We start from the raw sequence: 12,636 nt of genomic DNA, 5'->3' as shown, positions 1-12,636 counted from the left end.
CATTGGGTATAACTCAAAACCAAGTAAGACATTTAAAAAGCTTGACGTATCCTATAAACACACCTCTGAACTCACTACACCTCAGTTATTTTTTTCATAGTAAATGGTTTCACTTGATTTTGCCAGTCCTATATTTTTACTTTGTCAGCAGGCCTATCCATGTATCTAGTCTGGAATTTAACACTCTGTGATGCATAAGGTGCCCTTCAGTCTCTTGCAGTCTAATTGGAAGCCTGAGGGGGCTTGCCATATGCCACTGCAGAGTTGTTTCTCCTTTCATTTCTGTGAGCTCCAGAGGCCAGTGATCTGACGGTTAAGGATAACATGCTATGGGGAAGTTTCTAAGCAGAAGGTTAATCATGTTTCCACAGGACTATATAGCATAGCCAAACACTGAGCCATGGACTAAACTCTGAAAAGGCTCAAGTTAACAGCTTTTGTGTCAGGGTACAATGTGGCACTGTTCCATTTCTTCATACTGAGCTCAGCACTGTGCACAATGACCGTGACCTTCACAGGTATGGTGGGGACATGGAGTCTGTTTCCATTTCGATTAATGTCAATAGTAAGAGAGACGGTGACCACTTCCTGTATAATAATGGCAGAGACAGTTTCTGGTCTTTTCTTACCTATAGGTGCAATAGATGATTTCCAAGTCTAGCAAACTTTCCTTTGAGAAAAGGTTTTCCAACAAATGTACTGAAATTGGTTAAGTCATGATCACAAAAGGGGAAATTACTAAATGGCGAGTGCCTTGAGATTAGAGAGTTAACTTACTTTCTGTTATTTCTTGACAGAAGCGATTAATAACCCTAACTTGGGGTATGTCTTTGAGAAAGGTTTCGTTCCTCAAGGGTTATGTTCCTGGGGCTGGAAAGATGGCTTAGCAGTTGAGAGGGCTTGCTACTCTTGTGGAGGACCCAGGTTCAGTTCCCAGCACCTGTATCAGTGGCCCACAACTGCTTGTAACTCCAGCTCTAGGACATGTGACACAATGTTCTGGCTTCCTCAAACACCTGCACCCAACTGGCATATCCTCACTCACACATGTATGCATAAATAGAAAATTCTGAAGGCATGTTATTGTCTAGCTTGACACCCTTATGTAGGAATTACTGAAATTATGGACAAGTTCTTTGTGGCTGGAGAGTATCATAGCTGGCAGCTGCACGTGACAGTTGAAAATTGAAATGTTGCTAGTATGAGAAACTACATTTTAAAATGACATTCAATACGAATTCATTTGAATTTAAACAGTCCCATGAAGCTAGTGGTAACTATATTGACTAGCACAGATCTCATGAACGGAAGAGCTCTTCCAAGTGCTGAGTATGAGTGGGAAAACGCTGTATGGTGGTTTGAGTGAAAATGGCTCTGAAAGGCTCATATATTTGGATGGTTGGTCCCAGGCGATGGAACTGTTTGGGAAGAATTAGGCCTTCTTGGAGGAGGAGGTGGAAGTGAGCTTTGAGGTTTCCAAAGTGCATGCCATTCCTTGTTAGTTTTCTCTTTCTGCCTGGTGGTTATTGTCTTAAGATGTGAGCGAGAGCTCTCAGCTACCGTTCTGGCACCATGGCTGCCTGCCTTCTGCTATGCTCCCTACCATGATGGTCATGGACTCACCCTCTGAAACCGTAAGCAAGCCTCAATTAAATGCTGTCTCTTATAAGTTGCCTTGGTCATGGGGTCTCTTTACAGCAACAGAAAAGTAACTAAAACATGCTGTATGTCTCTTTCTGAAACATGGTTTTAGGATGTAGCTTGGTCCTTTATGTTTAAATTGGCATGTGGCCAACTCGAGCATCCAACCTACAAATATTTATCAGCAATTATGTGGTGTGCACTCTGCTGGAAATGAGAAGTACAGAAAACAAGCAGGTCTCTCTCGCACGCAATGTACATTCTAGTTGGTGGAGAAAGGTCTAGTAAATAAGTGCCGTAGAGATGGTGCTGGGCATTGCTCAGATGGCTGGAAAAGGAAAGAGCTGAGGAAACTCTGAAGGATCCAAGGGTGCCAGAGCTCCTGAAAAAATGAGTAAGCGTTTTCCAGATGAATAAATAATGGATTAAATCCTGCATCCCTCCCAATTTACATACTAGAGTCCTAACCCCCATCATGCCATAATGAGACCTTATTTGGAAATAAAGTCATTGAACATGTAATTGGGTGAGCTCATAAAAAGGGGATAATTTAGAAACACGCACACATACATACATGTCTATTCATATAGACACACACATATACATATGTATATCCAGAGAGAGGATGTCTTATGAAGACTGGGAGGCTCTCTGGAAGGTTCTCTGCCACAAGTCAAGGAACTAGCAGAAGCGCAGTGTGAGACCTGGAGCAGTCCCTTCTTTGGTGCCTTTATTGGCAGCGTGATCTGGCTGGCACTGCGTGCTCAAGAACTGGAGACAACAAGTCTCTGCTGTTTAAACTGGTTGATCCACAGCTCTTCATTACAGGCCTAAGCAACCTGAGACAGCATCCCAAACCAACAGAGCAGTGCTGGAAAAGCAAAGCAAAACCGCAAGGAAGATGATCTTCACCGAAGTCCTGTTTTATAAATTGTCTACCTCGGGAAACTAAAAGAAAGAAAATGAAGTGAGCCTCAGCCTACGTATAAAATTTTGCTTGACTTCAGATCAAAAGCTGGCCAGGTGCCCTGTCATATGCCTGTGATCCCAGGAGGCAGAGGCAGGGGAATCTCTGTGAGTTTGAGGCCAGCCTGGTCTACAAAGAAAGTCCCAGATGGCCAAGGCTACAAAGAGAAACCCTGTCTTGAAAAAAAGAAACAAAAGATTAAAAAAAAAAAAAGCACGGAAACTGTATTTTAGGGTCATATTGATGCAATTGTGGTAAAAGCCTATATCCCAGCATGCAGCAGCTTACACAGACATAATAATAAACAAATAATTGTGGGGCTGATAGATGAGTTGGGTACAGACCAATTTAAACACAGGAAAATGTTCTGCTTTTCCATTGATCATCACAATATCTGGGCTGCTGGAAGGTGCCACCCACATTCAGGGTTAGTCTTCCCCTTCAGCAAATGTAATCAAAAAAATCCCTCCCAGCTATGCCCAGAGGTTTAGTTAGTCTAGACAGTCCCTCTCAGATATGACCAAAGGCTTGTCTAATGGATCAAGTTGACAATCCGTATTGCCCATGACACTTATGTAGTACAGTCACTGGCCAACAAATATGACTAATAGCATAGCACTCTGGAGTAGCTAGCAACCTGACTAGGCTGGGGTACAGCATGCCCTGAAGATGAGGATTGAAGGAAGAGATGCAACTAGAGAACTGGCAAGGGCAACAGGCTTCATATGTGGATCAGGAAATGACAATAGATCTCTTTGGAGGTGTTTTGAATGTTAATAGCATGGGATATCTAGAGGAGGTGAGTAGGGGTGACTAGATATTCAAATCTGGGTCAGAAGCACTGATTGTGAGATGTTGGTATCAATGTCAAGACTGAAGAAATAGGAAATAGGTGAAATGGAAAGCAAAAAAGTGCCAACACAAGGAGAGAGCTAGAAAGGTAAAAGAAGAGAGAGAAGGGGGGAAGAGGAGGAGGGAAAGTAGTAAGATTTGTTGAGTGGGCCGGGCGTGGTGGCGCATGCCTTTAATCCCAGCACTCGGGAGGCAGAGGCAAGTGGATCACTGTGAGTTCGAGGCCAGCCTGGTCTACAAAGTGAGTCTAGGACAGCCAAAGCTATCACAGAGAAACCTTGTCTCGAAAAACAAAACAAAACAAAAAAAGATTTGTTGAGATCAGGAAACTAGACAAAGACAGTTCCCAATCCTGCAGAATAAGCATTGCTAATGTTATTTGAAAAGAGCTGTTAAGAGTCTGGGTGAGTAGGACCTTCCTTCTGTGACACATGGGAGCTGAAGTCCAATTGTAAAGGGAGAGGAAAAAAGTGGAGTTCAAAAACTCCAAATATCAGTGACTATGAGGAAATTGAAAACTGCCTAGTACAAACACTAAGAATAAGTCAGTGCAAGACATCAAAAATGGCAAATGCATAACTAAGATGCCATCCCTCTGTCCTTCAGTCTCTCCCATATAAACACACAGGAAATAGTAATTAACAACTTCCAGACGTAGAGAAGGAACTGAGAGTTGGAGAGAAAATAGAGCACATACTGCATTTGAGTAAGTGCTTGTCTCAAAGGCTAGGGCTTCAGAGACTAAGGGGAGGGACTCCAATATCCAGATTTAGGAAATCAACAATGCTGAGGGAGGAAAAGTTATAAGAAAATTACAGATAAACTCATCACAGTGAAGCTTCAAAAAGGAAAAAAACTGAAAAATTAAGATAAAAATCTTAAAAATATCTTTTTAAAAAGTTACCTTCGGGCTGGAGAGATGGCTCAGAAGTTAAGAACACTGATGGCTCTTCCAGAGGCCCTGAGTTCGATTCCCAGAAACCACATGGTGGCTCAGAAACATCTATAATGAGGTCTGGTGTCCTCTTCCGGGATGCAGGCATATATGCAGGCAGAGCACTAAATACACAATAAATCTTAAGAAAAAAGTTACCTTCAAAAGGAGCCATAGTTTGATGTACAACTGACTTTAAAACAAAACAAAACAATAAACTCATAGACAGTTGAGTCACAGCCAGACTGACACAAAACAAACAAAAATAAAAGCCTACAGAACTACAAGGAACAAACTGTCACTATACATAACCATATAGGTGAGTCTCAAATGCATTATACCAGGCTGTAAGCAGTCTCAACATGCCACGCACTACACGGGTTGATTGCCATGACGTCCTAGAGAAGATGGACCCGTACAGAGGGAAACAGATGAGAGAGTGTCAAGGACTAGAGAGGGGAGTCAGGAGTAGCTACAGATGGGTGCATGATGGATACAGATGGGGGCATGATGGATACAGATGGGTGCATGATGGATACAGATGGGAGCATGATGGGGGCATGATTGATACAGATGGGTGCATGATGGATACAGATGGGTGCATGATAGATACAGATTGGGGGCATGATGGGTGCATGATGGATACAGATGGGTGCATGATGGATACAGATGGGCGCGTGATGGATACAGGTGGGGGTATGATGGGGGCATGATGGATACAGAGGGGACAGGATGGATACCGATGGGTGCATGATGGATACAGATGGGCACATGATGGATACAGATGGATGCATGATGGAATATTTTCACACATTGGGTGGAATGGTGCCTCCATGAAACTCCCCATTTGTCAAAACTCTTTCGTGTCTATTCTAAAAAGACAAAGGCATCATAAGAAAACTATTAACCAGTATCATTATTAATATAGATGCAGAAAGCTCCAGAAAAAAAAATACTAGTACATTGAACCCAGAAGCATAGTAAAAGGATAATAATTATGAACCGCTCTTGTATTCCTGGAGTACCATTATGATTGATCTAGAAAAATCATTTGACAAAACCCAACAGAATTTTATGGTTTCCTGTGCTGTGCTTGTTTTACAGATGTAGGGTCACCCATCTGACACTGTCCATGTAACAGGTTCTGGCCAGCTACTGCAATCGGGTAGTGAGAGTCCCTTGGGATTCAACTTCCTGCTTCATCTGGTCAGGGAAAACCGTTTTCCCACTCTCACAGGACAATTTCACAGGTGGCAGGTTCACTCCGTTGGCTCCTCAGCCATGCACATACACCACATGTTTGGACCTGCAGCACTGAGGTCGATTGCCATGGTAACAACACACTATCACATCACCTCACTATGATCTAAATGAACTAAGGTCTGTACATGACTAATTGATCTCAGCCATCCCTAGGGTCTTGGGACCTGTACCAGCAACCCTGTATTTATTTCAGGAACAAAAGATAGTTCTCTTTCCGGCATTTTGTCTGACAGTTGGCTCACTGCCTTTTCAACACTGGTGACCTTCAGAAGGCTATCCTCTATACATACAAAACTCTAAGAAGATTTTCCAGTCTCAGGAGAGACCCGTGGAGAAATAGCACCACTTATAAAGCAGGTTAAAAATCACACCCTATACCAGCCCCTCTTTAATGTAAGGTGATGACAATCACAAGTTATATGACAGTTGTGTTTTGTTCTTGTTTTTAAAAGAAAAAGAGTAAAATAATCAACAATAAAGGGGAAAACAAATAACATTAAGATGTTTTTTTCCAGTTTTTCAAGTCAGGGTTTCTCTGTGTAGCTCTGGCTGCCTTGGCACTTTACTCTGCAGACCAGGCTGGCCTCGAACTCACAGAAATCTGCCTGCCTTTGCCTCCTGAGTGCTGGGATTAAAGGCGTGTGCATATGCCCATAAAGTGTGGAGTAGCAGAGCACTGCTTTGCTTCTCACTCTGAGTTCAGCCTTGATCCCTGCAAAGACCTTGGCCTTTGCTTACTTGTTAGTGAGTTCTTGCTTTTAGGTATCTGTCTCTCTATTTTATATTCAGTATATGCTAATGAGATATCAAGGACTCCTTGTCAGGCAGGCGTGGTGGCACACGCCTTTAATCCCAGCACTCAGAAGGCAGAGGCCAGTGGATCTCTGTGAGTTCGAGGCCAGCCTGGTCTACAAAGGGAGTCCAGGCTAGCCAGGGCTACACAGAGAAACCCTGTCTTGAAAAACCAAAAACAAACAAACAAACACTCATGAATTAGGTTATAGCCACACACTTCTTCAAAGGAAGTCACACAGTCACACAAGAAAGGGTTAGTATAAGGTAGGTTGGTTGTCTCAGATTTCTCTCGATTTCTGTTATTGTTTGACACGTGTTCCAGCTCTGATGCCACAAGCATCTCATGAGGCCTTCATTAGAGCTGAGCTGGTACCATGTCCTTGATCTCCCACAACCATGAGCTAAATAAACCTCTTTTCCCTGTAAAGTACACCATGTTAGTATGTACGTTATAGCAACACAAAACAAAGATGTTACTGAAGACGTTGTTTTCAAGAGATAGGGATTCCACATGAGGACACTGGACACTGGTACATATGTAAAGTCATGGTAAGAGGGTTGGAGAGATGGCTAAGTGGTTAAGAGCACCAACTGCTTCTCCAAAGGGCACAGGTTCAAGTCCCAGCACCCACATGGCAGCCCACAATTATCTGTAATTCCTATCCCAGGGAGTTTGACAGCCTCTTTTGGCTTCTGAGGTTACCAAGCATGCATCTGGTGCACAGACATACATGCAAGCAAAACACCCCTACATGCAAAATAAAATTTTAAAAAATTCAAAAACCAGTGTAAGACTAGATAGTATCAGGTGTCAAGACACATTTAGTGGGGCTGGAGAGATGGCTCAGAGGTTAAAAGCACTGACTGCTCTTCCAAAGGTCATGAGTTCAATTCCCAGCAACCACATTGTGGATCACAACCATCTATAATGAGATCTGGTGCTCTCTTCTGGTGTGCAGGCTGAATGCTGTATACATTAAAGAAAAAAAAAAAAAAAACTATCCACTGACCTCCACATGTGTCCTGACACAACAATAATAAAAATTAAAAAAAAAAAGACACATTTATTGGAATGGCTCTCAGAATGCTTATTTAAAAACAAAACAAAACAAGCCTATTCTACTTGAGGAAATTTTCTTTCTGTCATAATTTGCAGTAAGCTGTTGGACTTGGGAGTTGTTCCTGTAGGTTACGGTTCTGGAAATACATTGTCTTAACTGTGAGGCAGTATGGAATCTGCCAAGAGCACCGCAACAAACAGGGTTTCTGCATATGCGTATCTCCTATACACATACAGTCACGTATATGCTTATATAGACATGTGTATACACTGCAGTTATAATCAGGGATTGGAATGTGCTGCTGGAATATTAGTGGAGCCATTCTGCGTCTGTTGTATTGCGCTGATAACAATAGGTGCTCTGCGCCTTATTTCCTAGCAACCTGTAAGCCTAGTACTTGAGATTGGTCATGCAGCTGCATACACAAACAGCCCTGTGCTTATGCAGCCGTGCTTTTAACAGCGGCAGCAGAAAGATACAGGAACATGGGACATCTTCACCTCCGTCTTCCAAATCTGACAGTGTTCCTGCTCCGGGTCCTCTTCTCTTCTCTTCTCTCCTCTCTTCTCTCTCTTCTCCTCTTGTCCTCTCCTCTCTTCTCCTCTCCCCTCCCCTTCCTTCCTTCCTTTCTTTTCTTTCTTTTCCAGTATTGGGAATTGAAGCAAAGGCCTGGCACACACCAACTGACTATTCTACCACTGATCTATATCTCCAGTTATAATCATCTTTTTATTAGTCATAAGAATCAGAGATTCTGCTTCTTCCAGGCACTTAGCCAAGACCACATATGACATCTTATCACCAGTGTTCTTAAATATTGAGACTGGATATTATACAATACAACCAAACAGTTAAAAAAAAAAACTTATTAATTGCCAGGCACAGTGGTACATGCCCGTAATCCCTGCGTTCGGAGAGGCAGAGGCAGGTGGATCACTGTGAGTTTGAGGCCAGCCTGGTCTACAAAGTGAGTCCAGGACAGCCAAGGTTGCACAGAGAAACCCTGTCTCAGAAAAACAAAAACAAAACCAAAAAACTATGAATGTATTGTTGTTGTGTGTCTAATGTGAGGGGAAGGGGCACATGTGTGCTGTGGTGCATGTGTGGAAGTGAGAGAGCAACTTTAAAGGCTCAATTTTCTCTTTCCACCTTTGTGTGGGTTCCAGAGGCCAAATTCATGTCATCAGGATTAAAGAGCAGGTGTTTTTTTCCCATGGAACCGTCTCCCCCTCCCTCCATATATATGTACACGAATATCCAGGACAGCCAGGACAAGGAGAAACCTTTTCTTAAAAAACCAAAAACAGAAAAAAAGAACAAAGAAAGGCAACAAAGCAGAAAGAAGTACATCTTGAAAAATGAATGAGACTGCTTAGATCCTCTGTGAAATTGGGGAATAAAGAAAGAAGGTGGTACATGCCTGTAATCTCAGCATTCGGAGAGGCAGAGGCAGGTGGATCCCTGTGAGTTCAAAGCCAGCCTGGTCTACAAGGTGAGACCACCACAGATTTTTCTTTCTTTTTTAAATTTATTTAATTAATTCAGATTACAACTAAATTGTTATCCGATCACCTGTATCCTCCCGATCCTCCCTCCCTCCTGCTTTCACCCTTTTCCCCTCCCCTATGTCTGTGACTGAGGGGGACCTCGTCCCCCACTATATGGTCATAGGCTATCAAATCTCATCTTGGTAACCTGTTTATTCTTTCTTTGAGTGCCACCAGGCCTCCCCACCAAGGGGAAGTGGTCAACTATGGGGCATCAGAGTTCATGTCAGAGTCAGTCCCCGCTCTCCACATAACTGTGGAGAATGTCCTGTCCATTGGCTAGATCAGAGTAGAGACCACTACAGATCGTTCAAACAGAAAAATCATAAAGTTCTGATCTTGGTGCAGGCCTGTGTTGCTAGCAATTCTTGCAAGTTTGAGGCCAGCTTAGTTTACATAGGGAGATCCTATCTCAAAAGCCTAAGAAAGTAAAATGAGCCAGGCAGTGGTGGCTCATGCCTTAGTCCCAGCACTCGGGAGACACAGGTATGTGGCACTCCATGAGTTTGAGGCCAGCCTGGTCTACAGAAAGAGTTTGTGGTTAGGCAAGGATACACAGAGAAACCCTGTCTTGAAAAACCAAAAGCCAAGAAGAAAAATTGACAATATCATAAAATGGTTTTATGAAAAAGTTCATGTAAGGAAAAAGCGTGTTCAAATACTCATGTTTGGGCCTTCTGTTTTATTCCATTGATCTTCATGTCTGCTTTCCTGCTAGCAAGATATTGTTTTTATTACTATAGCTCTACAGTAGGTCTTGAAGTAATGGCAATACTGCCAGTATTGCTCTTTTTGCTCAGGATTGCTTTGACTATCTGCTCTTTTCTGGTTTCATATAACTTTTGGAACTTTTTCCTATTTATTTGAAGAATGTTTTAAGTGTTTTGTTGAGGTTGCATTGAGTCTATAAATCATTTTAGGTAAAATGCTCATTTCCTTTCTTTCCTTCTTTCTTTCTTTCTTTTTTCTCTTCCTCTTTCTCATCCTCCTTTTTTTTGTCCAAGACAGGGTTTCTCCTGTGTAGTCTTGATTGTCCTGAATTCGCTCTGTAGACCAGGCTGGCCTCAAACTCACAGAGCTATATCTGCCTGCCTCTGCCTCGCAAGTGCTGGGCTTAAAAGCATACACTGCCACCGCCACCACCTGGCGAAATAATCATTTTCACAGTATTAATTCTACCAATCCACGAACATGAATGTTTTTCTCAATTTCCTTTTTTGGAGAGTTGAAGTTTTCATTGTAGGTGTCTTTCACTTCCTGGTTAATTTATTTCAATAAATTGTATTGTCTTAGATGCTGCTGTAAGTAGCAATGTGTCCATGATCTCTTTATTAGTGTTTTTGTTGTTTTATAGAAAAACTACTGATTTTTGTAAGTTTATTTTGTACCCTGTCACTTCTGTGAATTTGTCGATTTTTTTTTCAAGAAGTTTTCTGGTGGGACTTTTGGGATCTTTTTATGTATAACAGCATATCATTACTAATAGCATGGTTTGACCTGCTATCATATTTGTATCCTTTTAGTTTTCTTCTTTTGCCTTATTGCTTCAGCTAGTGCTTTCAGCACATTATTGAAAAGAAGGAGGGATTGTGGCAGCCCCGTCTTATTCCCGATTTTAATGGGGTTGCTTTCTTTCTTTCTTTCTTTTTTCTTCTTTTTTCATTTAGGGCAATGTTGGCTATGAGTTTGTCATATAAAGCTCTTTTATATTGAGGTATGCTCCCTCTAGTTCTACTCTATATTATCATTCATCATCTAATATTTGATAAAAGGGAAAAATACATGAGAGAAAAGACAGCGTCTTCAATAAATGGTACTGTGAAAATTGCATGTCAATATGCCAAAGAATGAAACCGGACCTTTACCTGTCACCTTGTACAACAGTCAGCTCCAAGTGGACCAAAGATCTCAATTTGAAGCATAAAATGCTATAAGTGCCAGAAGAAAACATAGGCAGCAACTCTGCAAGATGTAGGTCTGAGAAAGGACTTTCTGTTTTGTTTTTTTCTCTGTGTAACAGCCTTGGCTGTCCTGGACTCACTTTGAAGACCAGGCTGGCCTCAAACTCATAGAGATCCACCTGCTTTTACTTTTTGAGTTCTGGGATTAAAGGCGAGCGCCACCACACCCAGCTTCCTTCAAGTACATTCTTACCTCCAAAGGTAGAGAAACTTAATTCCAATTTATAGAATAGTTTCTATTTCCTTAAGTTACAAAGGGAAAAGAGCACATGAAATTTGGTTTGCAGATTACTTTTTAAATTTATATTCTATACTTAAGAACCAAGTTACTAGTTAGGTCTAGTGCTAGACAGCAAGATCCCATCTCAAAAAGCAAAACAGGACTAGAAGTGGCACAGTGGTTGATTGCAGACTGGTGTTTAGTTCTGAGACCCCTCACAGCAGCTCCCAATCTGTAACTGTAGTTCCAGGGATTTAATGTCCTCTTCTCTACCGCCCCCCACCACACACCCCATACCCCTGCATGCATGTGGTGCACAAACACACACTCAGGCAAAATGCCTACGCATATAAAATAACAATTAAAAACATTTTAAAAGGCAATACAAAACAAATTCACACAGACAGCAGAGAAAAGGACCTAGAAGACCCATCTCAGTTGATAGAGAGGTCCCTCACCAAAGCTAGCATGCGTTTCGCATAAATCAAAGTATGCATATCTAAGAAGCTTGGCTTTTATTTTATTTGTATTTCCACACAATATATTTTGATCGTGTTCTATTACTTCTTCAGCTCCTTTCAGATGACCCTCCTCGATTCCCTACTGATCCAAATGTATGTTTTTTCCTCTCAAGTAAAAACCAAAAAGCAAGCAATAATGCAAAAAAAAAAAAAAAAAAAAAAAAAAAAAAAAAAAAAAGAAAGAAAGAAAATCCTCATGCCTCCCCCTCCCAAAAAGAATACAGGCTAGGTGTGACGGTGCATGCATGCCTTTAATCACTCTGGAGGCAGAGGCAGGAGGATTTCTGTGATTTTTGAAGCCAGACTGGTCTACAAAGACAGAGAAACCCTGTCTTGAAAAAGCCTAAAAAACCAAACCAAACCAAAAATACAGAATCCTTTTGGCGTTGGCAACTTACTCCTGGGCATGGGTACTGCCTTGGGTCATGGTTGATATACCCAGTGTCACTCCACTGGAGGAAATTCGTTTTCCCAGCAGAAAGCGTGACTTTTAATGAAATCACATCATGCAGTGATTTCTGATGTGTGTGACTTCTGACATACACCTCAGTTAATGTCCTTCTTGTAAACTGAAAATCATTTTTGGGGTGCAGCTCAGTGGTAAACACTAAGACATGAGAGAAGCCCTAAATTCAATCCCAAGCACCTGGGGGGTGGGAGGGAGACTCCCAGTATTAATTCATATTATTTTAAATTACTTTTTTTTTTGTCTTTAGGATAAACACAATATACCCAAATTAAACTGAACTGTTTTAAAACTAGGTATCCTCTGTGTGACGGTTAGTTTCAATGTACCGAGATATGAAATGACGCAGGGACACAGGCCTCTGGACATGGCTGTGGAGGATTCCCTTGGTTAGGTCACCTGACTCGG

Source organism: Acomys russatus, chromosome 30 (genome assembly GCF_903995435.1).
Source record: "Acomys russatus chromosome 30, mAcoRus1.1, whole genome shotgun sequence".
Classification (NCBI taxonomy): Eukaryota; Metazoa; Chordata; class Mammalia; order Rodentia; family Muridae; genus Acomys; species Acomys russatus.
The sequence above is the reverse complement of the archived record's forward strand: the minus strand, read 5'-3'. Positions refer to the sequence as shown.